Raw genomic sequence first — 25608 nt, forward strand, 5'->3', positions numbered from 1 at the left:
CTCATTGTGGTTTTGATTTGTATTTCCCTGATGATGAGTAAAATTGAGCATTTTTTCATGTGTCGGTTGGCCATCTGGATGTCTTCTTTGGAGAAGTGTCTATTCATGTCTTTTCCCATTTCTTCACTGGATTATTTATTTTTTGGGTGTTGAGTTTGATAAGTGCTTTATAGATTTTGGATACTGACCCTTTATCTGATATGTCACTTGTGAATATCTTCTCCCATTCTGTCAGTTGCATTTTGGTTTTGCTGATTGTTTCCTTTGCTGTGCAGAAGCTGTTTATTTTATGAGGTCCCAGTAGTTCATTTTTGCTTTTGTTTCCCTTGCCTCCAGAACCATGTTGAGTAAGAAATTGCTGAGGCCAAGATCAAAGAAGTTTTTGCCTGCTTTCTCTTCGAGGATTTTGATGGCTTCTTGTCTTACATTCAGGTCTTTCATCCCTTTTGAGTTTATTTTTGTTTATGGTGTAAAAAGTGGTCCAGGTTCATTCTTCTGCATGTCGTTGTCCAGTTTTCTCAGCACCACTTGCTGAAGAGACTGTCTTTATTCCATTGGATATTCTTTCCTGCTTTGTCAAAGACTAGTTGGCCATACATTTGTGGGTCCATTTCTGGGCTCTCTGTTCTGTTCCATTAATCTGAGTGTCTGTTCTTGTGCCAGTACCATACTGTCTTGATGATTACAGCTTTGTAGTATAGCTTGAAGTCTGGGATTGTGATGCCTCCTGCTTTGGTTTTCTTTTTCAAGATCGCTTTGGCTATTTGGGGTCTTTTCTGGTTCCATACAAATTTTATGATTATTTGTTCTAGCTCTGTGAAGAATGCTGGTGTTATTTTGATAGGTATTGCATTGAATATGTAGATTGCATTCGGTAGTGTTGACATTTTAGTGATATTTGTTCTTGCTATCCAGGAGCATGGAATCTGTTTCCATTTTTTTGTGTCTTCTTCAATTTCTTTCATAAGCTTTCTATAGTTTTCAGTGTATAGATTTTTCACCTCTTTGGTTAGATTTATTCCTAGGTATTTTATGGTTTTTTGTGCAACTGTAAATGGGATCAATTCCTTGATTTCTCTTTCTGTCACTTCATTGTTGGTGTATAGGAATGCAACCGATTTCTGTGTGTTGGTGTTATATCCTGCAACTTTTCTGAATTCATGAATCAATTCTAGAAGTTTTTGGTGGAATCTTTTGGGTTTTCCATATAGAGTATCATGTCATCTGCGAAGAGGGAAAATTTGACCTCCTCCTGGCTGATTTAGATGCCTTTTATTTCTTTGTGTTGTCTGATTGCAGAGGCTAAGACTTCCAATACTATGTTGAATAACAGTGGCGAGAGTGGACATCCCTGTCTTGTTCCTCTCCTTAGGGGGAAAGCTGTCAGTTTTTCCCCATTGAGGATGATATTAGCATTGGGTCATTCATATATGGCTTTTATGATCTTGAGGTATGCTCCCTCTATCCCTACTTTCTTGTGTTTTTAATCAAGAAAGGATGCTGTATTTTGTCAAATGTTCTCTGCATCTATTTAGAGGATCATATGGTTCTTGTCCTTTCTTCTATTGATGTGATGAATCACATTGATTGTTTTGCTGATATTGAACCAGCCTTGCATCCCAGGTAGAAATCCCACTTGGTCGTGGTGAATAATTTTTTTAATGTATGCTTAGATCTGGTTGGCTCATATCTTTTTGAGGATTTTTGCATCCATGTTCATCAGGGAAATTGGTCTATAGTTCTCCTTTTTAGTGGGTCTCTGTCTGGTTTTGGAATCAAGGTAATGCTGGCTTCATAGAGAGAGTTTGGAAGTTTTCCTTCCATTTCTACTTTTTGGAAGAGTTTCAAGAGAATAGGTGTTAACTCTTCCTTAAAAGTTTGGTAGAATTCCCCTGGAAAGCCATCTGGCCCTGGATTCTTGTTTTTTGGCAGATTTTTTTATTACTAATTCAATTTCCTTACAGGTTATGGGTCTGTTCAAATTTTCTATTTCTTCCTGTTTCAGTTTTGGTAGTGTATACGTTTCTAGGAATTTGTCCATTTCTTCCAGATTGCCTATTTTATTGCCATATAATTGTTCATAACATTCTCTTATTATTGTTTTTATTTCTGCTGTGTTGGTTGTGATCTCTCTTTCATTCTTGATTTTATTTATTTGGGTCATTCCCTTTTTCGTATTGATCATACTGGCTAGTGGTTTATCAATTTTGTTAATTCTTTCAAAGAACCAGCTTCTGGTTTCATTGATCTGTTCTACTGTTTTTTCGTTTCTTTTCTTTTTTTTTTTTTTTGGTTTTGATAGCAAAAAAAATTTTAATTTCTGCTCTAATCTTTATTATTTCCTGTCTTCTGCTGATTTGGGGTTTTATTTGCTGTTCTTTTTCCAGCTCCTTAAGGCATAAGGTTAGGTTGTGTATCTGAGATCTTTCTTCCATCTCTAGGAAGGCCTGGATTGCTATATACGTTCCTCTTATGACCACCTTTGCTGCATTCCAGAGGTTTTAGGTTGTGGTGTTATCATTTTCATTGACTTCCATCTACTTTTTAATTTCCTCTTTAACTGCTTGGTTAGCCCATTCATTCTTTAGTAGGATGTTCTTCAGTCTCCAAGTATTTGTTACCTTTCCAAATTTTTTCTTGTGGTTGATTTCAAGTTTCATAGGGTTGTGGTCTGAAAATATGCACAGTATGATCTTGATCTTTTTGTACTTACTTAGGGCTGATTTGTGTCCCAGTATATGGTCTATTCTGGAGAATGTTCCATGTCCACTGGAGAAGAATGTAGAATCTGCTGCTTTAGGATGAAATGTTCTGAATATATCTGATAAGTCCATCTGGTCCAGTGTGTCATTCAAAGCCATTGTTTCCTTGTTGATTTTTTGATTAGATGATCTGTCAATTGCTGTGAGTGGGGTGTTGAAGTCTCCTACTATTATGGTATTACTATCAATGAATTTCTTTATGTTTGTGATTAATTGATGCATATATTTGGGTACTTCCACATTTGGTGCATAAATGTTTACAATTTTTAGGTCTTCTTGGTGGATAGACTCCTTGATTATGATATAATGCCCTTCTGCATCTCTTGATACAGTCTTTATTTTAAAGTCTAGGTTGTCTGATATAAGTATGGATATAAGTTTGCAGGTCTGCTGCAAACATGATCTGTCTTCCCTTGTAGGTTAGGGACTTTTTTTCCCTTGATGCTTTCATGATTCTCTCCTTGCCTGAGTATTTTGTAAATTTGTACTTTCTTTTGTTGACCATTAGCATGATAGATGGTTCTCCATCCCCTTATTTTCAATCTGAAGGTGTCTTTAGGTCTCAAGTGGGTTTCTTGTAAACAGCATATAGATGGATCTTGTTTTCTTATCCATTCTGTTACCCTATGTCTTTTGATTGGAGCATTGAGCCAATTGACATTTAGAGTGAATACCGAAAGATATTAATTTATTGTCATTATGTTTCTTGCAGAGTTGGAGTTTCTGGTGGTGTTCTCTGGTCCTTTCTAGTCTTTGTTGCTTTTGGTCTTTTTTTTTTTTTTTCATCTTTTCTCCTGTCATTGAGTCCCCCTTAAATTTTCTTGCAGGGCTGGTTTTGTGGTTACAAACTCCTTTAATTTTTGTTTGTCTGGGAAAGCTTTTATCTCTCCTTCTATTTTGAATGACAGCTTTGCTGGATAAAGAATCTTGGCTGCATATTTTTCTGATTCAGCACACTGAATATATCCTGCCATTCCTTTCTGACCTGCCAAGTTTCTGTGGATAGGTCTGCTGCAAACATGATCTGTCTTCCCTTGTAGGTTAGGGACTTTTTTTCCCTTGATGCTTTCATGATTCTCTCCTTGCCTGAGTATTTTGTAAATTTGATTATGATATGCTGTGTTGATGGTCGTTTTTTGTTGAATCTAATGGGGGTCCTCTGTGCTTCCTGGATTTTTATGTCTGAGTCTTTCTTCAGGTTAGGAAAGTTTTCCACTATGATTTGCTCACATAACCCTTCTACCTCTATTTCTCTCTCTTCCTCTTCCAGGACCCCTATGATTCTGATGTTATTCCTTTTTAATGAGTCACTGATTTCTGTAATTCTTAAATCGTGCTCTTTTGCCTTAATTTCCCTCTTTTTTCCTGCTTCATTATTCTCTATAACTTTGTTCTCTATATTGCTCATTCTGTTCTGCCTCACCCATCCTTGCTGCTACAGCATCCATCCGTGATTGCAGCTCAGTTATAGCATTTTTTATTTCACTGTGACTAGTTTTCACTTTTACTTCTTTTATCTCTGCAGAAAGGGATTCCAATCTATTTTCAACTCCAGGTAGTATTCTTAATTATTGTGATTCTAACTTCTGATACAGACATCTTGCTTGTATCTGTGTTGGTTAAATCCCTGGCTATCGTTTCTTTGTGCTCTTTCTTTTGGGGTGAATTCCTTCGTTTTATCATTTTGAAGGGAGAAAAGGAATTAATGAAGTAGAAAAATTAAAATTAAAAAAAATTAAAATAAAAAAAATTAAAATTAAAAAATTACACACACACACAAATCAAATAGATGATGCTATATCCTAGGTGTGTTTTGGTCTGGGTGTTGAAAGTGGTTTGACAGATTAGAGAAAAAAAGGGGGGGGGTGAGGAAGGAAATCATTTGAGAATTTGAAAAATTGAATACACTGAAGTAGACTAAAATGAGATGATGGGAGTAAAATTGAATTGGAAAAAATTTACACAAAAGCAAAGAATATAGTAGAAAAAATTAAAGAAAAATATTTTTAATAAAAATTAAAAATAAAAATGAAGTTTTTCTCTTTCTGTATTCAAGAAAAAGAAGAGAAACTAAAAAGAAAAAAAAGAGAAAAAAAGGAAATCATTTGAAAATTTGAAAAAGTGAATACACTGTAGTAGACTAAAAGAAAATGATGGAAGTAAAATAGAATTTGAAAAAATATATATAAAAATAAAAAATATAGTAAAGAAACTAAAGAAAAATATTTTTAATAGAAATTGAAAGTAAAAATGAAGTTTTTCTCTTTCTGAATTCAAGAAAAAGAAAAGAAACGAAAAAGAGAAAAAAGAAGAAGAAAATAAAGGAAATCGTTTGAAAATTTGAAAAAGTGAATACACTGAAGTAGACTAAAATAAAATGATGGAAGTAAAATAGAATTTGAAAATAATTACACAAAAGTAAAAACATAATGAAAAATTAAAGAAAAATATTTTTTAATAAAAATTGAAAATAAAAATGAATTTTTTCTCTTTTTGTATTCAAGAAAAAGAAAATAAGTGAAAAAGAGAAAAAATAAAGAAAATTGAATAGATGAACCTACTAATGGATTGAAATAAGACTGAAACCATTCTGTTTTCCCCTAGAAGTCAGACTGTGAAGTGCTTTATAGTCCATAAACTAAGCAGGCGGTGAGACTTGTGTTCTTGATCGAGATTGCCCAGTTGGGCAGGACTCAACTGGGAGTTGAGTGGGAGGCTCCGTTCTCCACTAGATAGTGCTGCTCGCCTACTGGGGTGGAGTGTTGTGGAGCTCTTGGGTGTGTATGTGCATGCATGGGAGCGGTGAAAATGGCATCACCCATCTACCCAGTCTCTAGTATCAGAACTCTGTTCTCCCCAGTCAGCAATCGTGCACCCATCCTCTGTCTTCAGCTTTCGTCCACTCGCAACTTTTTCACTCTCCATGACCAAGACCCAGGCAGTACCTCTCTCCCGAGTTTTGTCTCAGATCAGGCTGTTTTCCCCAGCCCCTTACTTCTCAAGGACTGCGGCTTTGACCCATTCTGCCCCTTTGCAGGAGGGTCTCACAGAGCAATGGCCAAATGTCAGCTGCACTTGGGAATGCTTGCTGGACAGTGCTGCTGCCAGTGCCACGAGACTGTGGCCAGGTGCCAGCCTGCCCCAGAAAAAGTTCTCGAGACGGTGTAGCAGCAGCATTTCAGGGATTATGGAAAATCAAAACACACATCTGGCACCAGGCTTCACCCTTAATGACCTTGTTCTAGCACCAGTGAATGTGGCCGTTTTCTGGGGTCTGCTGGGACCAGGTGGCTTCAACAGTCTCTACCAAATGTCCTTCCAGCAGTGGAACCGCTTTTCCCCATGTGGCCCAAGAACCTCCCGGACCCCACTCTGTTCCTGGGGATTCACCCTTCACACCAGAGCACTGCCAGGTATCCAGCTGCAGAGTTGCAGACTCTGTGCTCCTCTTGTTTACAGTCTTCATGGAATTTAAACCCTGTCCTTTCTCCTTTCTACTTTCTCCCTTTAGTTTAGTACCTGTGGTTGTTTTCAATTTTCCACTTTCTCTCCAGCTGCTTTTGGGGAGGGGTGCTTTTCCCATATTCTCCCCCCTCCCTCCATCCTCTGCCCACAAAAGCACTTCCCTGCCTGCTGTGGCTTCTCACTCCCCAAGTTCACCTCTCCATGCTGCATACCTGCTGAATTCTGTGATTCAGGTTGTGCAGAGTGTTGTGTTAATCCTCCAATCAGTTTTCTAGGTGTGCAGGATGGTTTATTATTGGTCTGGCTGTATTTCATGGAAGCAAGACTCACAAAAACTTCTATTCTGCCATCTTGGCTCCTCAAAATATTTTATATAAAGTTACATTTATGCATATGAAATTCATAATGTATCAACATTTATTTTGTCAATACTCTATTATCATTTATTTTATTTGTTTCAAGTCTTTAAACTATTATAAATAATCCCAGCAGGAATATACTTATAGGTAAAAAATGATATCAATCTCTATGACGGTTTCCTAAGAATAAATCAATGGAAAGAGGCAAAGAATATGTATTGTTAGATTCTTTTTTCTAAAATGTTATACCAATTTCATACCTCACAGCAGTGAGAAAACATTGTTTATGTTTGCTGAGAGTGGCTCTTATCAAGACATTTAAATACTTATCAATTTAATAGATTAAATTTTTGTCTCATTTTTATTTAACTGAAGGTCTTTTGATTATTACTAATTATTAAACTGGAAAATTTTTCAATATAGTGAGTGATTGGTCATTTGTAATAAGTTATATTTTACTTTTATTGTATTCATTTCATTCATTGATTCTTTCTTTCACTCATCCTTTTATTTATTCATTTGATAATTACCTACTGTGCTGTAGGCAGCATAAGGTGCTGGAAACAAGTGATGAACATGATGAACTCCCACTCTCAAAGGTACACATGCTCCTGAAGGGAGACAGATACACAGAATTCAAAAATAAACAAATTAATTTCAGCTCATGTGTAATAGTTTCCTAGGACTGCTGTAACAAAATACCACAAATTGTGTGGCTCAAGCAGAAATTTATTCACAGTTCTAAAGGCTAGATGTTTGAAATCAAGGTGTCAGCTGGGCCTTGCTTTCATAACCTTCTTCCAGCATCTAGTGGCTCTAGGTATTTCTTGATTTGTGTCCTCATCCAATCCAATCTCTGTATCTGTCTTTCCTCTGTGTTTGCTCATGCCTCTTTGTCCAGTATTTCTTTCCTTTCTTGAGTCCTTGTAATGAGACCCCCCCTAGTCAGTATGATGTCATCTTAACTTGATGATATATGCAAACGCTATATTTCCAAATAAGGTTACATTCACAAATACTGGGCTTAGGACTTGAACAGAGCTTTTAGGGGGTCACAGTTCAACCCACCACACTGTGACAAATACGAGGAGCAGCAAAGAAAGTGCACATTTCAACTTCCAAGATAGAGAGTGGTCAGGGATATGCTGGGAGGCTTACTTTACATGTAGAGGCCAGTGAAGACCTCTCTGGAAAGTTACCACTGAGCTGAGACCTAGGTGATGAGTAGGTGCCAACCATACAGAGATCTCCAAGCAGCACACAAGAGCTTGTATAGCATCCCTAAGAGGTGGACTGTTGTGAGACAGGGGCTGGATCATATAAGACCTTATGGACCACAGTAAAGAGACTATAGTTAATCAGAGAATAAAACAATCTTTTAAAATAATTATTATTTGATGGTTACTATGTGCCAGACAATATTGAAACAAGTTTTATATACCTTAACTTACCTCTACCTTATACATACAGAAAAAAATAGTTTTATTACCTCCTAACAATGAGAAAATAAAGTCCTAGAAATTCTAAATAATTTTTTAAGGTTATAAGGATAATCAGGAGCATTTCCAATTGTTTTGTTAATGTTTTTTATATTAAGTATGTTAACTTATAATTTTTCCAATGTGTACTTTCTTTTTAAATTAACATTTGGGCTTCTTAACCAACAGGTACTATTTATTAATATGCTTAATTATCTATTTATCTATGTACCTAGGTATCTATTATTTTATTTTATGAATTCTGTCTTGACTTGTGTGATTAGAAATGAAAATAATAATAAAAGGAAACTTCAGGGATTAAAATAAATGATGGCCTATATTTTAATAGTCTTTTGCTTTCTTTTCTTTCTTGATTTGTGTGTGTGTGTGTGTGTGTGTGTGTGTGTATTCATTTATTTTACATGTACTTTTTTCATCCATGTTGAAGATATTTTTCGAGCTAGAACTCCTTTTGGTTCTTCTGACCACTACAGCAGAAAAAAACTGGTGTCATGGTGAAGGCCTTCTCTCTGGTCTATTTGCTCTAAAGCCCTATAAATAATGGCAACCCCAAACTTAAATCCATGGTGGCAAAAATCATTTTCTATGCTAGGACATGGTATGATCTTGTCTTAGTTCAGCCTGCTAGTACAAAAATACCATAAACTGGGTGACTTAACAAACACTTCTCACAGTTCTAGATGTTGGGAAATCCAAGTTAAGGTGCCAGGATAGCTGCTGTGTGTTGATAGTCTCTTCCTGGTTTGAGGATAGCCATCTTTTCTTTGTACCTCATACAGCAGAAACTAGAGGCAGGGCCTCTGGTGTCCCTTCTTATAAAAACGCACATCTAAAACTAATTACTTCCCGAAGTCTGTATCTCTAAATGTCATCATATTAGGAATTAGTGTTGTAACATAGGAATTGTGGAAGTTGGAGGGGAGGGGGCACAAACATTCAGACCATAGCAAATCTCTAGCTCTTGGCTTTTCAAATTACAGAGCATTAATGTGGCTTTGTAATAGTCTTCTCTACTAGCTTCCTGCAATGCCACATTTCTTTCACAGAGGGGAAGTTCCTGTGAGTCTGTTTTGGGTATTCTCTTTTGTTTTTATTCGGTCCCAAGGCTATCCTATATATCAGATTCACTCTAAAAATAATTACTTTTTACCTTGATTACAAAAGTGATTCAGGTCCTTCCCCTCTTTTCCTTTGGCCATTTCAGGTAGGTTCAAGGACAGGATGGAAGAAGTCGTGTTCCGCTGATTTTATTAGATATTTAAAATTAGAACTATTTTTATATATGGACATCCATAAAAACATAGTTACTAGTGAATTTCTGATTTCTCATCAAAATTAATATTCCACATAAGTTTTACTTAATTTCTAGAGTTAATCTTTTATCATGGATGCCACTGGCTTCAATAGAGTGTCTTGTTTGTTTTCCAAGTTAATCATTTATTCATTACATTTCTAAGAGTGTCAGATCTCCTGGTTAGCTCTTGGTCAGATGGCTAGTCTAACAGAGTCTAATATCAGATATTATCAGAAAGAAGGGCTAATGATACTGAAGTAGTTTAATTGGTTTAGTGACTGATTTGGCAAAAAAAAAAAAAAGAAAAAATGTTTGAAATCTAACATCTGAAATGTTAGAAATTATTTAAAAATATCTGACAATACGTAAACTGTTCACATAAAGCAGTTAAACACATGAGGGTGGGTCAATGAGAACATTAAGAAGCACAGACCTTTAAAACTGAAAATGGCATGTTCTCTTGAGATACTGATTCTTAGTCACTTATATGTGACAAAAGTTATGTCTCAGTTTGGTAGATTTCAAGCACTCTATCAACTCCAGCCCCAAAAGAAAAAAGGATGATAATTGGTATGAAACTCTATACAGAAATCATACAGAGAAACAAGAAAATCCTACCAATTTTCTCACATAGAAGTAACTGTGTAAGCAGATACATCGGATCCATTTATATAATTGTAAAATATGGATGGTTCACTTTAAGTTAGAGATTCTGAAAACCGTGCTCTGAATTTTATGGGAGCTCGGTTATTTATTTTGTGCTGCTTTGATTCTGTTTTTTTTCCCCTTAAATAGTAACTTTACACACAAATTCCTCAGAAGATGATAAGTAAAATTAAAATCACCCTATTACATGCACCAACGCAAACAGAGGTGAAATGATTTGTTTTTGTATGGGTTATCCTTATTCTTTTCCTTGATTAAAACGGTTTAGGAGCTGGAGCCATTTTTTTTTTCTTTTTTTTCTTTTTCCCCCCTTCTCTTTCTATGCCATCTGGGTAGGCAAACCCAATTAGCACATGTTGAAAGCTAGCAACACCTTTTCCAACATTTCAAAGTTTTGGCAAGCGTTAAAAGTTACTGTGTCACATAAAAGCTCATTTGGCACATTACAGGGTTTGCAGTATGAATTTATCATATGGAATGATCATTTTCCAAGTGCATTGAGAACATACAGCACAATTGGATTTGGAAAGATCAGTTGAAATAAACTTCATCATTGTGGTTCTAGGATCAATCCACTCAATCTCTTTAATGGAGTTCTTCACCTTCTTTACTTATACAAAAGAGAAAAGAGTTATGGTCCAGAAAAGCCCTGGCCTTGGTCTGAGGCACTCTTATTTCTGGCACTCTCTCAGCTTACTAAAGGAATCTTGGAAAGGATGGAGATGAAGGCTCCAAGTTTACACTACAGGTTTTATAAAATTCCCTGATTCTTATGTCTTTCTCATTATGCTAATGGTCTCCAAGGCTGCTCAGAGCTCAGCAATCATTGCTCTCCTCAGTGATTATATACCTGGAGCTGGCTGCCAATTGCCCACTAGTTTCTCCCTTCTACTTCAGTAACATGCATTAGGGGAATTCTCTGGTGTATTATGCTTGTCTGTCGCGGTGAATATGCTATATTGCCTTGTTTGCCATCTGTTCCAAACTCCTTTAAGGGTGCCTTCCTTTACTGAAGAGGCTGGACAACAAAATATTACATTTCCCAGACTCCCTTGCACCGGAGGTCCAGATGTTATTTAGGACCCACATTTAGCTACACTTGCCTGAGCGTTGAATCTTTAATTACGTTAAGTAGGGAGACAGGCAATAACCCTTGAAACATCCATTTCTCTGTTGCATATCAAGCAGCCATGATAGGGCTCTGGGGTCAACAGTTCTGACAGCAGCTGCCTATCCCTAGATCAGTACTCAACCAGCTGAGTCAGCAGCTACCCCCCTTTTCAAGACTCTGGATTGTGACTGAATCAGTACTTCTTTTGGTGGGCTGGTCCTATGGATTTTTCTATGGTGGGTCCTTCTATGAGTCTCAGCCCAGACCCTGCACTGACAACCCTTCCAATGATATGTGTGAGCCTCTACTACCCAGGATTAAATAAGTTCAGGTTTAAAAAACTAATTTTCATCTCTACTGAATTCTAACTCATACAGCCATACTGTCCTACAATGAGATTACTATGTCCTTGATCTCAAACTATGTTTATGAAATCATTTAAGCTGTGCCACATACTTTTATCTCCTTCTTGCTCACACAGAGATGAGAACATGAGGAATTATTTTGGAATTAAAAATATCACAGTAGTTCACGAAGACAGCCTATTCTAAAACTCTTGGCATCAGTGAAGATCAATCTATTTTTTGTGTGTGTTCCTATCAGTATAAAGAGCTACACTGGAGAGCATGCAGCATGTAATGCATACCTCCATGCACACATACCCACATTTTAACTACTCAATGCATACATCTGTATGGATGCTCCCTTGTAAGCCAGCCTCCTCCCCAGAATCTAAATCCAAAAGCATGCTAAAAACAAAAACAAAACAGACACTGGAACTAATATTACCATTTCTATATTTATGGCCATATGTTATTCTTGCTTTTAAATCATCCCTAACATCGAAACAGACTCTATGTCTTATTTACTCTTCTAGCTCAACCACGCTTCAACAAGGGAAATGTTAGAGTGGGGCCAAATAGGCCCTACTCTGCCACATTCTAGCTCTCTGTGAGTAACATCTTCTCATTATCCTCAGTCGGAACTATGGGCACAGTAATTCTACTCTGTAATGTTGGGAGGCAATTAAATTGGAACATTCATGCATCAATGATGACTGGCGTAGTAGGTGAGCAATAAGGAGTTGCTTACTGTTTGCTGTCACCAGTCTCATGCCAGTCATATCATACCTGCATTTTTTTTAACGACCTCTGAATGCTTCTGGCTGGGGCAGAAGGTATTTAGATAGAGAGACCATCACATAAGAGACTTTAGGTAAAAAGAGCAAGTCATGTAATCCTAGGTTATCACCATAAACTTTTCCGATGATGCCATCAAAGCAGTTGTAAGCCTTTACCAATAACACAAATTTATCAGTAACATTTCAAATGTTTGTAATCTTCACCTCTTAAGTAATTTCTACAGTTTTGACATATTTATATTTTCCTAATTATATTATAAACTGGGCTCAGGGCTTATGCTTTGTCCCTTGCTGCATATCACACTACAGGTATTTAAAAAGGTTTGATTGACCTAACCTGACATGTAGTTTTAGAATAAGCCACATTCTTGAATCACTATAATATTTTAAAATTCCAAAATAATTCCTCATGCCCATATCTCTGTCTGTCTTTTTATTTATCTTATTTTTTGGTGTACTCTTAACATACAACTTTTATTATTTTTGTTGTTGTTGTTTTTGTTGTTTTTTTTTCAATGTTTATTTTTGAGAAAGAGAGACTGAGCACGAGCAGCAGAGGAGCAGAGAGAGGGAGACACAGAATCACAGAATCCGAAGCAGGCTCCAGTCTCCAAGCTGTCAGCACAGAGACTGACGCGGGGCGTGAACTCACAAACCATGAGATCATGACCTGGCGGCTCAACCAACTGAGCCACCCAGGCGCCCCATTGTTGTTGTTTTTACAAATAGATAACTTGTTAGACTTTCTGCTGCAAGAATTAAAATCTGTCCAGTCTTACAACAATAGCTATTTCTGAAATTATGCTCAATCTCTCAAATTCTGATTTACTAGTTTTAAAAAGCCACTCTTCAAATTATCACCCTGTCACTGGTGACTAAAGGAAATACTGAATGGAATCAACTTATTATGATCACACATCAGACTACCCTGAAGTAATCTTTTAAGTGGATGACACATCTCTGGTGTCTTTATAAACTTATTTTTAATAAATGAGATGAAGATCCTTAAAAGCATGTGCTTGCAATAGAGAAGATTTTGTATTGTTCTTTGAAAATAGATTAGAATCGGGGCACCTGGGTGGCTCAGTTGATTAGGTGTCTGACTTCGGCTCAGGTCATGATCTCACAGTTTGTGACTTTGATCCCCGCGTGGGGCTCTGTGTTGACAGCTCGGAGCCTGGAGCCTAACTTCAGATTCTGTATCTCCCCCTCTCTCTACCCCTCTACTGCTCATGCTCTGTGTCTCTCTGTCTTTCAATAATAAATAAATGTTAAAAAAAGAGAATCAATGATTGTTCAATATTTTTTTCTTTTTTTTTTTTTAAATTTACATCCAAGTTAGTTAGCATATAGTGCAACAATGATTTCAGGACTACATTCCTTAATTCCCCTTACCCATTTAGCCCATCCCCCTCCCACAACCTTTCTAACAACCCTCTGTTTGTTCTCCATATTTAAGAGTCTCTTATGTTTTGTCCCCCTCCCTGGTTTTATATTACTTTTGCTTCCCTTCCCTTATGTTCATCTGTTCTGTGTCTTAAAGTCCTCATATGAGTGAAGTCATATGATATTTGTCTTTCTCTAACTGACTAATTTCACTTAGCATAATACTCTCTAGTTCCATCCACATAGTTGCAAATGGCAAGATTCCATTCTTTTTGATTGGCGAGTAATACTCCATTGTATATATATACCACATCTTCTTTATCCATTCATCCATCAATGGACATCTGGGCTCTTTCCATACTTTGGCTATTGTTGATAGTGCTGCTATAAACATTGGGGTGCATATGTCCCTTCAAAACAGCATACTTGTATCCCTTGGATAATTACCAAGTAGTGCAATTGCTGGGTCGTAGGGTAGTTTTATTTTTAATTTTTTGAAGAACCACCATACTGTTTTCCAGAGTGGCTGCACCAGCTTGCATTCCCACCAGCAATCTGAAAGATATCCTCTTTCTCCACATCCTTGCCAACATCTGTTGTTGGCTGAGTTGTTAATGTTAGCCATTCTGACAGGTGTGTGGTGATATCTCATTGTGGTTTTGATTTGTATTTCCCTGATGATGAGTGATGTTGAGCATTTTTTCACATGTTGGTTGGCCATCTGGATGTGTTTTTTAGAGAAGTGTCTATTCATGTCTTTTGCTCATTTCTACACTGGATTATTTGTTTTTTGGGTGTTGAGTTTGATAAGTGCTTTATAGAGTTTGGATACTAACCCTTTATCTGATATGTCATTTGCAAATATCTTCTCCCATTCTGTTGGTTGCCTTTCAGTTTTGCTGATTGTTTCCTCCACTGTGCAGAAGCTTTTTGTTTTGATGAGGTCCCGGTAGTTCATTTTTGCTTTTGTTTCCTTTGCCTCCAGAGACATGTTGAGTAAGAAGTTGCTGCAGCCAAGATCAAAGAGGTTTTTGCCTGCTTTCTCCTCGAGGATTTTGATGGCTTCCTGTCTTACATTGAGGTCTTTCATCCATTTTGAGTTTATATTTGTGTATGGTGTAAGAAAGTGGTGGAGGTTCATTCTTCTGCACATCGCTGTCCAGTTTTCCCAGCACCACTTGCTGAGGAGACTGTCTTTATTCCACTAGATATTCTTTCCTGCTTTGTCAAAGATTAGTTGGCCATACGTTTGTGGGTCCATTTCTGGGCTCTCTATTCTGTTCCATTGATCTGAATATCTGTTTTTGTTCCAGATGGTTCAATATTTTTTAAGTAAACATCATTTCTTATACTATTTAGTGTATTATTTTATAAGGTTATTTATAAGTATTATTTACTATAAGAGCTGAACAAAAACTTCAGTGTCAAATATTGTCTGCATTGCTGTGAAGAGGCACATATGTAAACAACTGTGATGTGGAGCCTAAATGTTTGGCTGGCATTAGGCAGTTGTTGGATGAAATGACGAGTTACCAATTCCATTAGTGGCTTAAGTGGTTAAATGTGTCATCAGGGCTATTGCCTTGCAAGACTCCCTGCTTTCTTACACATCTTGAAAATACTTATGTAATGTGGAGCCTGTTCAAAAGGCTCATTCCTACAAGAAAAGAGGAAAGCCAAAATTTGAGTTCCCAAAATGAATGAAAATGTGTTCATTCCTCCCACTTCAGGGAGGTGTCAAAAAAGACTGTCAGTTTCATAATTATGCCTCTTGAGCAGATGGGCGGTAAGACATTCTATGACATTTGAGAAGAAAATAATTTTAAAGCCCTAAAAATAATAATAAAGGAACTTCTAAATAAAGTGCATGCTCCAACACAGAAGTACAATATCTTAAAGTAGAAATGGGTTTTTTAGAACAACTAGAGACCCATTTGTTAGCTAGACCTTTCTATGTTTACAGTACACACACCATCAGGTTTTACAACAGGTCATAACAAAAGACAACCCTGCAGAATGTTCTGGAATAGCTACATAAGTTTGGAGCCGATGAATTTATGTAGTATGAATCTACAGTTTGCTCCTGCTTTGAATCAACCACAGGCAATAGCTGATGCAGAGAACAAGGCTAAAATTACAATATGAAGTGGGGGTTGGGGGAGAGGTGGTTAATTTTCAGCTTTTGTTCCATTCGCTCAAAAAGAACAAGTGAAACATAATACAAGGAGAAAACACACTATTCAAATTTCTGTCACAACCTGAAGTCTACCTAGCTCTCTGAACTGCCAAATCTATTGATAGACGATAAAGATTTCCATTCCCTGAATCATCACACCCTTTTCAGAACACTATATTTTCCTGTCAGTGTTTCTTTGGGTCCACTGGGTAGATAAACACTGAAGCTTTAGGTGTGAAGTCTATCTGAAGAGGCATAAAAAAGATATTGACAAGCCATTTGTTCCTTCTGTCTTTTGTGTCAGATTCAGAAAACTAAGGAAGAGCAAAAGAAAAACCAAAAAGATTTCAAAACTTACATCAAATTTTGGTTGATTTAGCCACCTGACTTCTGCAACTACTAAGACTGTTCTAATAAGCAAATGGCCCTCACTTTTTAGGTATAATACATTTTTAAATTACATAAGTTATATAAGGTTATTATAGAACAAACTAGAAAGTAAGGATAAGCAAAAAAAAAAAAAAGAAAGAAAAGAAAAGAAAAAAAGAAAAATTATCCACAATTCTACCACCTAGCAATTAGGACTATAAATATTTGGTACTAGTTCTTCCCGGTATTTTTCTATACACACATAACTATATTTGCAAAAATAAGATCATTTTATAGTTACTCTTTTGCGGGCTACTGTCTTGTGTACATTTCATTGTCATTAGACTCTTACAATTTTAATGGCTGTATACTGCTGATATGCACATGAAGTACAGTAATGTCATATTAGGTATATAGTTCCTAATACATTATATATGCTGTTAAGAGATAAACTGAGGCATCTTATAAATTTTAGGAGTTTATTTGACCATGAATGTACTTGAATAGGGCAGCACCAAACTGGAAGCGGTTGGCAGCACTTTGCTGACAGGAGCTAGGGGAAAGACTTACATAGAAAAAGTGTGGAAACAAAGAAAGGAAATTATTTTACTGACTATGGCTTAAAACCTAGTTGACTGTGAATGGTAATCCTTGGTGTTTTGATTTTGTACCCTTCATGGATTTATAGGCTTAAATTTTGGTTTGCTTACATAGGTCACCATGGCACGAGAGCCGCCTCAGACTAATGGTCTCCTTGTTTAATTAAATTAACAATGCCTATAATGTATATCCCTACTATAATCTGAACAGTATTAGTATTTCTCTTGGGTTATTTCTAATGTTTTGATTTAAATACTGCTGTGATGGATTTTCTCATATACATCGAGTTTCAAATAAGTTTTCTAAGTTATTGAAATAGTTTCCTTAAAAGTCTTAAGAAGTACTGCTGCTTGCTCAAAGAGAATACAGATGTACACTTTAAAATTTTTTAAATACCTATTACCAAATTTTCTTCCAGAAAAGTTTCCTCTAATTTATATTATTTGGTTACTAGTGAGACCAAACACCTATTAATAATTTTGTTGGCAATTATGGAAAGAGCCTAAATGTCAATCAACCGATGAATGGGTAAAGAAATTGTGGTTTATATACACGATGGAATACTACTTGGCAATGAGAAAGAATGAAATATGGCCTTTTGTAGCAACGTGGATAGAACTGGAGAGTGTGATGCTAAGTGAAATACATCATACAGAGAAAGACGGATACCATATGTTTTCACTTTTATGTGGATCCTGAGAAACTTAACAGAAGACCATGGGGGAGGTGAAGGGGAAACAATAACAGGTTAGAGAGGGAGGGAGCCAAAACATAAGAGACTCTTAAAAACTGAGAACAAACTGAGGATTGATGGGGGATGGGTGGTGGCTTTTGAGGAGGGCACCTGTTGGGATGGATGAGCACTGGGTGTTGTATGGAAACCAATTTGATAATAAATTTCATATTAAAAAATATGAATAATTTTTCTGTTGGCAATTTCTATTTTTTATTCCATAAATTCTTGTTTGTGAATTTATTAGGATTTAACTGCACATAACAGAAACCATTCCAGCTCCTTCAAGTAATTGAAATATAATACAGGGTGTTATATGCTTACAAAATAAGTGGAAGTCTTGGACGCCGACCGTAGGCTGAACATGCACAGTAGAGTAGGTGCTCCTGGTGACCCACCAGATTCCCCTTAGTAGTCAGGGCACTATGCCCAAGCAGCTCTGAGAATTGGCTCATAGCTCTCCACTCTTCCCCAGAATTTTCTTTGGCTGAATGGAAATTGTGTCTCCTGGAGGTTAAGTTACTCTCCTCCCCAAAAGAAGCTAGCAGCCGATAACTCACTAACACGAGGTACAAAAGGACAGATCCTTTCTCTCAAGGTGTTACAATTGATACCCCAAAGTTCCCTTCAAAGGTACAGCTCCCCTCAGATACAGTCTACTTTCTTGTTTAGTCTCTACATACTCCCTTCTTCTTCCTTAACTCCCTGTCCCGAAGAGCATTCCATCAACAAATCACTCACAAAAGAACCCTGACTGAACACAATAACCATAAGAACAAAAGTGGCCAACCATGAAGGCTGGTGGACCAACTGAAAATCCTGGGAGTCAGGAAGGCTGCTTTCCCAGCGCTGCTCAATACATATGAGCAAAGCAGATACCCTGGATGTTACATCTTAATGTCTACAATGCTATGGAGTGTCTGTCTATTGCTACTGTTGCTGTCACAAAACTAATCACTCGCACAAATGAAATTGCCTGCAGAAGCAACAAGAACAGCAAAAGCCTATCTTCCATCTCACAGGTCTCTTTCACATTTTTGTACTATTCCGTCTTCTTCAGAGAAGCCTAGACCCCAAGCACTAAGGGAATCTGATGAACATTGTCTTCAGCTTCCCAGCCTCTATCAAGCTTTTAAGATTTTAAATCTAGTTGTAAGGTTTGGAAGGATTTGAGTGGCCAGTGTGCCATATTTACCACAAGGACTTTTGCTTCTTTTCCATGATGGATTCCTTCCCCCTCTTCCTCCCTCCTCATAATTCTCAGATCATCATTTGTGTCTTAATATTATTCATGATGATTTTTGACATTCAGAATACATTTTTTAATGCATTTTAAATACATTTTATTTAAAATGTATTTTTTAAATGTCCTTTTCCTTTACCCTTAGAATGGCTTCCCCTATGAAGGTTATAAACAAAAATATTTTCTATCTTCTATTCTAGTCCTTTCATGGTTCTATTATATACATTTAACTATTTTAAATTAGATTGGCATATGCAGTGAGGTAAAGACTCAAATATTCTTTTTTCCAAGGTAGGCAGCAAAATATATGAGCAAAGATTATTGAATAATCAATTCTTTAAATTCTAACTTGAATGTAATTCCTTTTGATATTTTAAGATTTGTGCTCACCTTCATTGCTTGTCTGTCTATGTGGCACCAGCCATTGCTGTAGAACACATTGGAATAGCAGGTGGAATAAAGCAAACTTCGTCACTATTTTTCAAAGTTTACTGTGATATATCTCAAGATGAACTCAAGAACTACTTTGTCGAGTCCTAGAAGAAATCTGTTGAGCATTTTAAGTGCAATTGCATTAAATTTATGCTAAAAAAAAGGTAGCACTTATGATGTTGGATTGTATTATTCAAGATGATTGGATTTGTTTTATTATGGCGGTTAACTTTTAATGTTTTCTTTACATAGGTATCAAAATTATTTTGTTGTTATAAATTACTTTTCTGTGAGTCTTTAGATTGGAATATTTATTTCTCCATTTATTTTAGTAAATGGATATTCTAGGAATAGAGAAGAACTTTCAATTTTTACATAACTATGTCTTCGTCATGTTTTTTTGTCCTGTCAAGGATGTAGAGCTGTTTAGTCCTTCTACCTTCTGTCCATTTTTTCTGTGTGGTTCTTAAAAACTTTGTTTTGTTTTATAAACTTAATGAAAGTTCTAGCTGTCATATGCTGATTTAAACCTCATAAAAGAATTTGGGTTTTTGTTTCAAATACTGACTTTAAATTTAAATTTAATTTTTTGTTTTAATATTGTGCCTACTACTTTGACTTTCCTTGCACATGCCTTTCATATTTTATTTTGAAGTTTTCTTTTTTAAAATCATTTTATTAAAAACAATTTTTTTTGAGAGAGAGAGAGAGCACGCATGAGCAGGGAAGGGGCAGAGAGAGAGAGAGAGAGAGAGAATCTTAAGTAGACTCCGCATCCAGATCAGAGCCCAGTGTGGGTTTCAGTATCATAATTATGAGATCATGACCAGAGCCGAAATCAAGAGTCAGTTGCTCAACCGACTGGGCCACCGAGGCATCCCTAAAATCATTTTATTTAAGTATGATTGACATACAAAAAGTTGTATATACTTACCATATACAACTTAATGAGTTTGCAGATAAGTTTACATCAATGAAATTATCACAACAATCTGTGCCATAAAGATACCCATCACCTCCAAAAGTTCTGTATTTTTGTACAAACTTTCATTCCTTGATTAAAAAAAAAATAATGTTTATTTATTTTTTGAGAGAAGGAGAGACAGAATGTGAGCAGGGAAGGGGCAGAGAGAGAGGGAGACACAGAATCCAAAGCAGGCTCCAGCCTCCCAGTGGTCAGCTCAGAGTCTGACTTGGGCCACCTAGGCACCCCCACATTTCTTTCATAATAAAGATGTTAGATGTATATTTTTAATTTTTTGAAAAAGAAAATACAGGAAATATTTTTAAATAGGAACAAAGGAATTTTGTTAAACTGGAGCAAATAAGCTAATTAGAGAGTTATACCTCACTTTTTGTTACAGACATTGACTAAAATTTGTGCATGAGTAGAATTACTTTAAACGAATTAAGAGATCTGAATACTAATTTAAAAAACCTTCTGTAGTAGGGTGTCTGGGTGGCTCAGTCAGTTAAGCATCTGGCTTTGGCTCAGGTCATGATCTCATGGTTTGTGGGTTCAAGCCCTGCATGGAGCTCAGTGCTAACAGCTCAGAGACTGAAGCCTGCTTCAGATTCTATGGCTCCCCCTCTCTCTGCCCCTTCCTTGCTCACATGCTATCTCTCTCTCTCTTTCTCGAAAATAAACATAAAATTTTTTTTAAAAACCTCCTATGGTAAAACCAAACAGGAAATACATTATCTCCTTATATGTGTGTTACATTGCAACTAAAAATTATAAATAATAGGTGCATTAGCCTCATATATATACTTCTCTCTTTATATATCTATATATATATAGACAGATGTAAATCTTACCTTAATTCTAGTTAGAGCATTATTTCTCTATCTTTGGGATCTTGGGATTTTCTCCTACAGTGATGTCTAGTTTAGCTACTATGCTTCTTCAAATAATGTAGTAAGAAGGTCACATAGTGGAAAATATCCTGATGGTGTGTGTATTTGAAAAGGGTTTTGTTACCTTTATACTCATGTAAAAGCTCAGGCTTCAGAAATTGTCCCCTCAGTACTCTCCTGGGAGGAAGGGAAGTGAAGATGGGCTGGTTTCTAGTTGCCAGGTCTGTTAGTCCTTTGGGAATGGTGGAGAGAGGAGAAGGTCATCTCAGCAAGCCCACCTCATTGCTGAGAGGTTTAGTTTCTGTATTTACAACAGTCATTCTGACTGCCATCTTTTCTGGTGCTACCACAGACCTACATTCTCAGGAGGCACCTCTGTACTTCCCACTTCCCACCTATTTTTTTAAGCTACAAATCCAAGAATTACAAGAATTCCAGCTACCTCAACTTCCTCATGCTCAATGGGCAAAGGCCCTCCAAATGGAATGTTGACCATGGGTCTCCCTCAACATGGTCACTCTTCTTCTCTCCGGTCTTTGATTCTCTAAAGTAGGAGCTTGGGGAAAAAATTGATCCCTTGTATTCTGTATTGAATTCTGCTACATCATGATGCATTTTGGCAATGATAATAATTCATGTTGACTAGGAGTTCTCTTCATATCTTGTCCCATCTCTACTGCATTTGGCAGAAATTGTTAGTGTTTGGCATGTAGATTAAACTAATTCAAACAGCAATGCAGGGTTTTTACCCTCTATTTTTTTAACGATTTATGTTAAAATTAATAGAATTAAGTCTTTCCAGAAATGCCCCAGAAATATTTCACACATTTGACACATCTGTGAGGAAATTTCTCCTGCAATCTCATAAGCCAGAAGGAAATTTATTATATTTCACTGATTAGCTAGGTAAGCAGTCTTTTTCATTTGTTAGTTACTAGATTATTTTACTGTCCTCAGGAAGTTTTACTTAATAGAAGGACAAAACTTTCATATAGGAAGTGTAGATGTACTTATGAGATCGTTAAAAAAGGACTCCTAAATGTGTTCATTGTGCATCTGAATATGTTACCTAAATAATTATCTGGAATGTTGTATTAGCTGTCGGTTGCTGCTATAACAAATTACCACAGACATAACATCTTAAATGACACAAATTTAATATCTTATAATTCTGTAGGTCAGAGGTCAAACACAAGTCTCACTGGGTTAAAATCAAGGTGTTGTCAAGGTTTAGTTTTAGTTTCCTTTTTGGAAACTCTAGGCAAGATTCTGTTTCTTTGCCTATTCCAGAGGCTGCCCCCATTCTCTAGCTCAGGGACTCTCTGTCCAGCTTCAAAGCCAGTAACAGTAGCTTCTCACTGGTCCTGCTTTCATCCTCGCATCTTCTCTGGGCATTGCTGGGAAGGATTCTTTAATTTTGAGAACCAACATGGCGAGATGGAACCCACCTAGATAATCCAGAGTACTCTCCCTGTTGCCAGGTCCTTAAGTTAATCACATCTGCAAAGTCCCTTTTGTCATGTAACATGTGTAACATACACACAGATTCCAGGGATTGGGATGTTGACAAGTATGAATTTTTACAAAAAGCAGTATAAAAAAACTCTTACAAGTAACTTGATCAATCTGTCTTTTAGACCATTATAAATGCATTTCAGATCATTTTCTGAGACAAAGTGTTAACTTGGAGTTTATGGAATGTTATGGTCTCCTCAGTAGAAGAAGGTGGGGCCTTTCGTCACAGATAACATCTGCCCAGGAAACCCATAGTCGTATTCTAGGGTCACTTGTAGATAATTCTGTTTCTTGGTAGAGCCCTCCAAAGTTGTTGATATCTAAAATGCTGCATTTCTCAGTAGGAAAAACCCTGGTGTTTAATATTCCATATAAATCTTTGTTCTACCAGGCAACATAAGACCTCAGAGGTGTCGGGTGGACTCTGATGGGGTTGAGCATGTCATGGTCCTTCAGACAGACTTACTCCTTTAGGCAAAAGAAACTCTGGGAGCTTCTTTGGCTCCCCTGTTGGATGCAGTGGTTTCTGGACATTATGATCAATGATTAACAGACTCTGTAGCCTACCTCATGTTTTGTTTCCTATGATTACATTTTGCACACAGGCACCTTTTAATTTGGTAGCCAGACTGGGAGGAATGTGCCCTTATCTTAAAGTCTCTCTTCATGATTAACCCTTCTTCAATGCTTCCCTCCAAAACTCAGGACCTGAGGACCCCCAAACCTGAAGGACACACATGCCTGCCAAGCCCTTTCTTACCATGCCACGTCTTCACTGCTTTCTCCCCACATCCTCACTGCACATACCCACTGTCAGGCACATGTTCGTCTTCTGCCTCCTGCTTATTTTCTCAAAGTGGCTTACACAGCAGATGTTCTAGTAAATGTTTTCAACTTTGTCTCTTCACAATTCTGCTACAAAATAGGAACTGTACACATGCTATTGCCCTTCAGATTTTCAAAGAGAAAACTCTTCACAGCTCCCTTTCCACCTCATTGGAACCTGCCCCCCCTCCTGGACACACGTGTAACTTATTAGAAGAGTGTGTCCCATTATGCTTCTCTCATCAGCAACTTTCTCCACTTCTAGGTGCCTTTCTCTACAGCCTGATTACTGCATAATTCTTTTCTAATTTCAGATATTTCTGCCTCTTCTGACCCAACAGCATGACTAACAGCACAGTTTGCATACCTGTCCTTTTCATCCCAGAACTATTCTTAGTCCTGAAAACTTATCACCCAGCTTGGGAAAATGGCATTACAAGGTCAGATATCATGAAAAAAAGAAAAGCTCATTACATTAAGTGAGCATCTCTATTGATTTTATTATAATAATATCTGTGATAATGATCATCTGATCATACACAGGCATTTTATAAACCTAATATAATATTTTAGTAATACCCAATCCACTAAGTGTTAAGTTATTGACATACATTCACTTGTTCATTCTACCAATATTTCTTGAGCACCTAGTACATGCCAACTTTGTGCTAGGCACAGAAGGCAGATACCACCAAGTCATTTTCATCTTGTGTTTCTAGAGCCTAATACCCTGCTCAGCATACAAACAACATCCATTCCATGTGTGTACAATATCCTTGGAGAACCAAAGAAGCAGCTAAATAAAGGTGCTCTTCTGTTTGTCATCGAAGGGCAATATACTACAGCAGTATACATTATAACTTTCAAATTCAGACAAACCTGAGATCACATTCAGATTTTGGCATGCAGTGGCTGCATGCCCATGAAGCAGACGATCATCTCTAAATCTCAGTTTTTTCATCTATCCGTATTTTTGCAAGATCAAATGAGGCAAATCTGTAAAATCATTCCACTAGTGCTGGGCATCAAGTGTGCATGGCATACGTTTTAGTTCTTGAGCTCCTAGTTTTGTTATCACTCCTGTGACAGGCACAGGGTTAAGTGCCAAAGGCCAGCGGAGGCACAGAGAGGGAATAACTGCACAAGCTTCCCAATGTGAAAATTCAGAAAGTGACCCCCAGAAAATTCAGGAAACATCCTTCTATACAAAGAGTGGGTGAAGTTCTAAAATAAGACGGCTGAGGACATAATGTTCATGACAAGTATGGCTCATGTTAGACAGAGAGGTGTTAGGTAAAGCACTGAGGGTAAACCAACCAATTATTTAGAACCTTTGCTCATGTGGCTGTTCTGTGCAGTGAAACCTGGCCTTTGCTGAGATGGTTTACAGAGAAAACCCTCTGTAACTGTGGGTGGGTCACCGTGTTCAGGGTCAGGGCCAGTATGGATGCTGGGTTTTAGCTGCACTTGAATTAACAAGCTTTTGACTCATAAAGTATTAAGCAGATCAAATCAGTAACTACTTTTACCCTGATGCTAATGGCAGTCGCCTTACTCAACTGACATATCAGACCCTCTTCCTCAAATGTTCTCTTTTCATACATTGAGGGTGGGATTGTCAGACAAAATATGAAATTCCCAGGCAAATTTGAATTTCATCAGAACAGTGGCAAATATTTTAGTGGTCTCAAATTCATCTCAAATATTGCATTGGAGATACTTATATTTATCCAAAGTTAAAATTTAACAGGGCATACAATTTTTTGTTTTTGCTTTGTTTTTTGTTAAACCTGGCAATCCTGAATGAAGGAGATTCTCCTTGGGCCGTTTGCTTCTTACCATTATAAAAGGCATTAATGATACCCCTTTCAAACCATTCTCACTAGCAGAAAACAAGGCTAAGTGTGGCCACAAAAATGCCTCATGGAAACCATTTAATTCATCTGAAGTTTTAAAAAGAAAGTTCCAGAGTGATTCTTGTGCACAAAAACTTTGGAAAACTCTCTAGCGTGTGATTAAATGAGTTAATGTTTTAAGGTGTATTATTTCTAATAACTTTTATAAGAACCCTTATGATAACTACAATTGTTATTTCCACTTTACAGATAACAACATTGAGGCTGAGATATTTTAAATCAGTTGATTTCCCTAAAGTTGGGATTCAAGCCCAGGTTT

The sequence above is a fragment of the Panthera pardus genome, unplaced genomic scaffold (genome assembly GCF_024362965.1).
Source record: "Panthera pardus isolate Hobbes unplaced genomic scaffold, ASM2436296v1 HiC_scaffold_25, whole genome shotgun sequence".
NCBI classification, from domain to species: domain Eukaryota; kingdom Metazoa; phylum Chordata; class Mammalia; order Carnivora; family Felidae; genus Panthera; species Panthera pardus.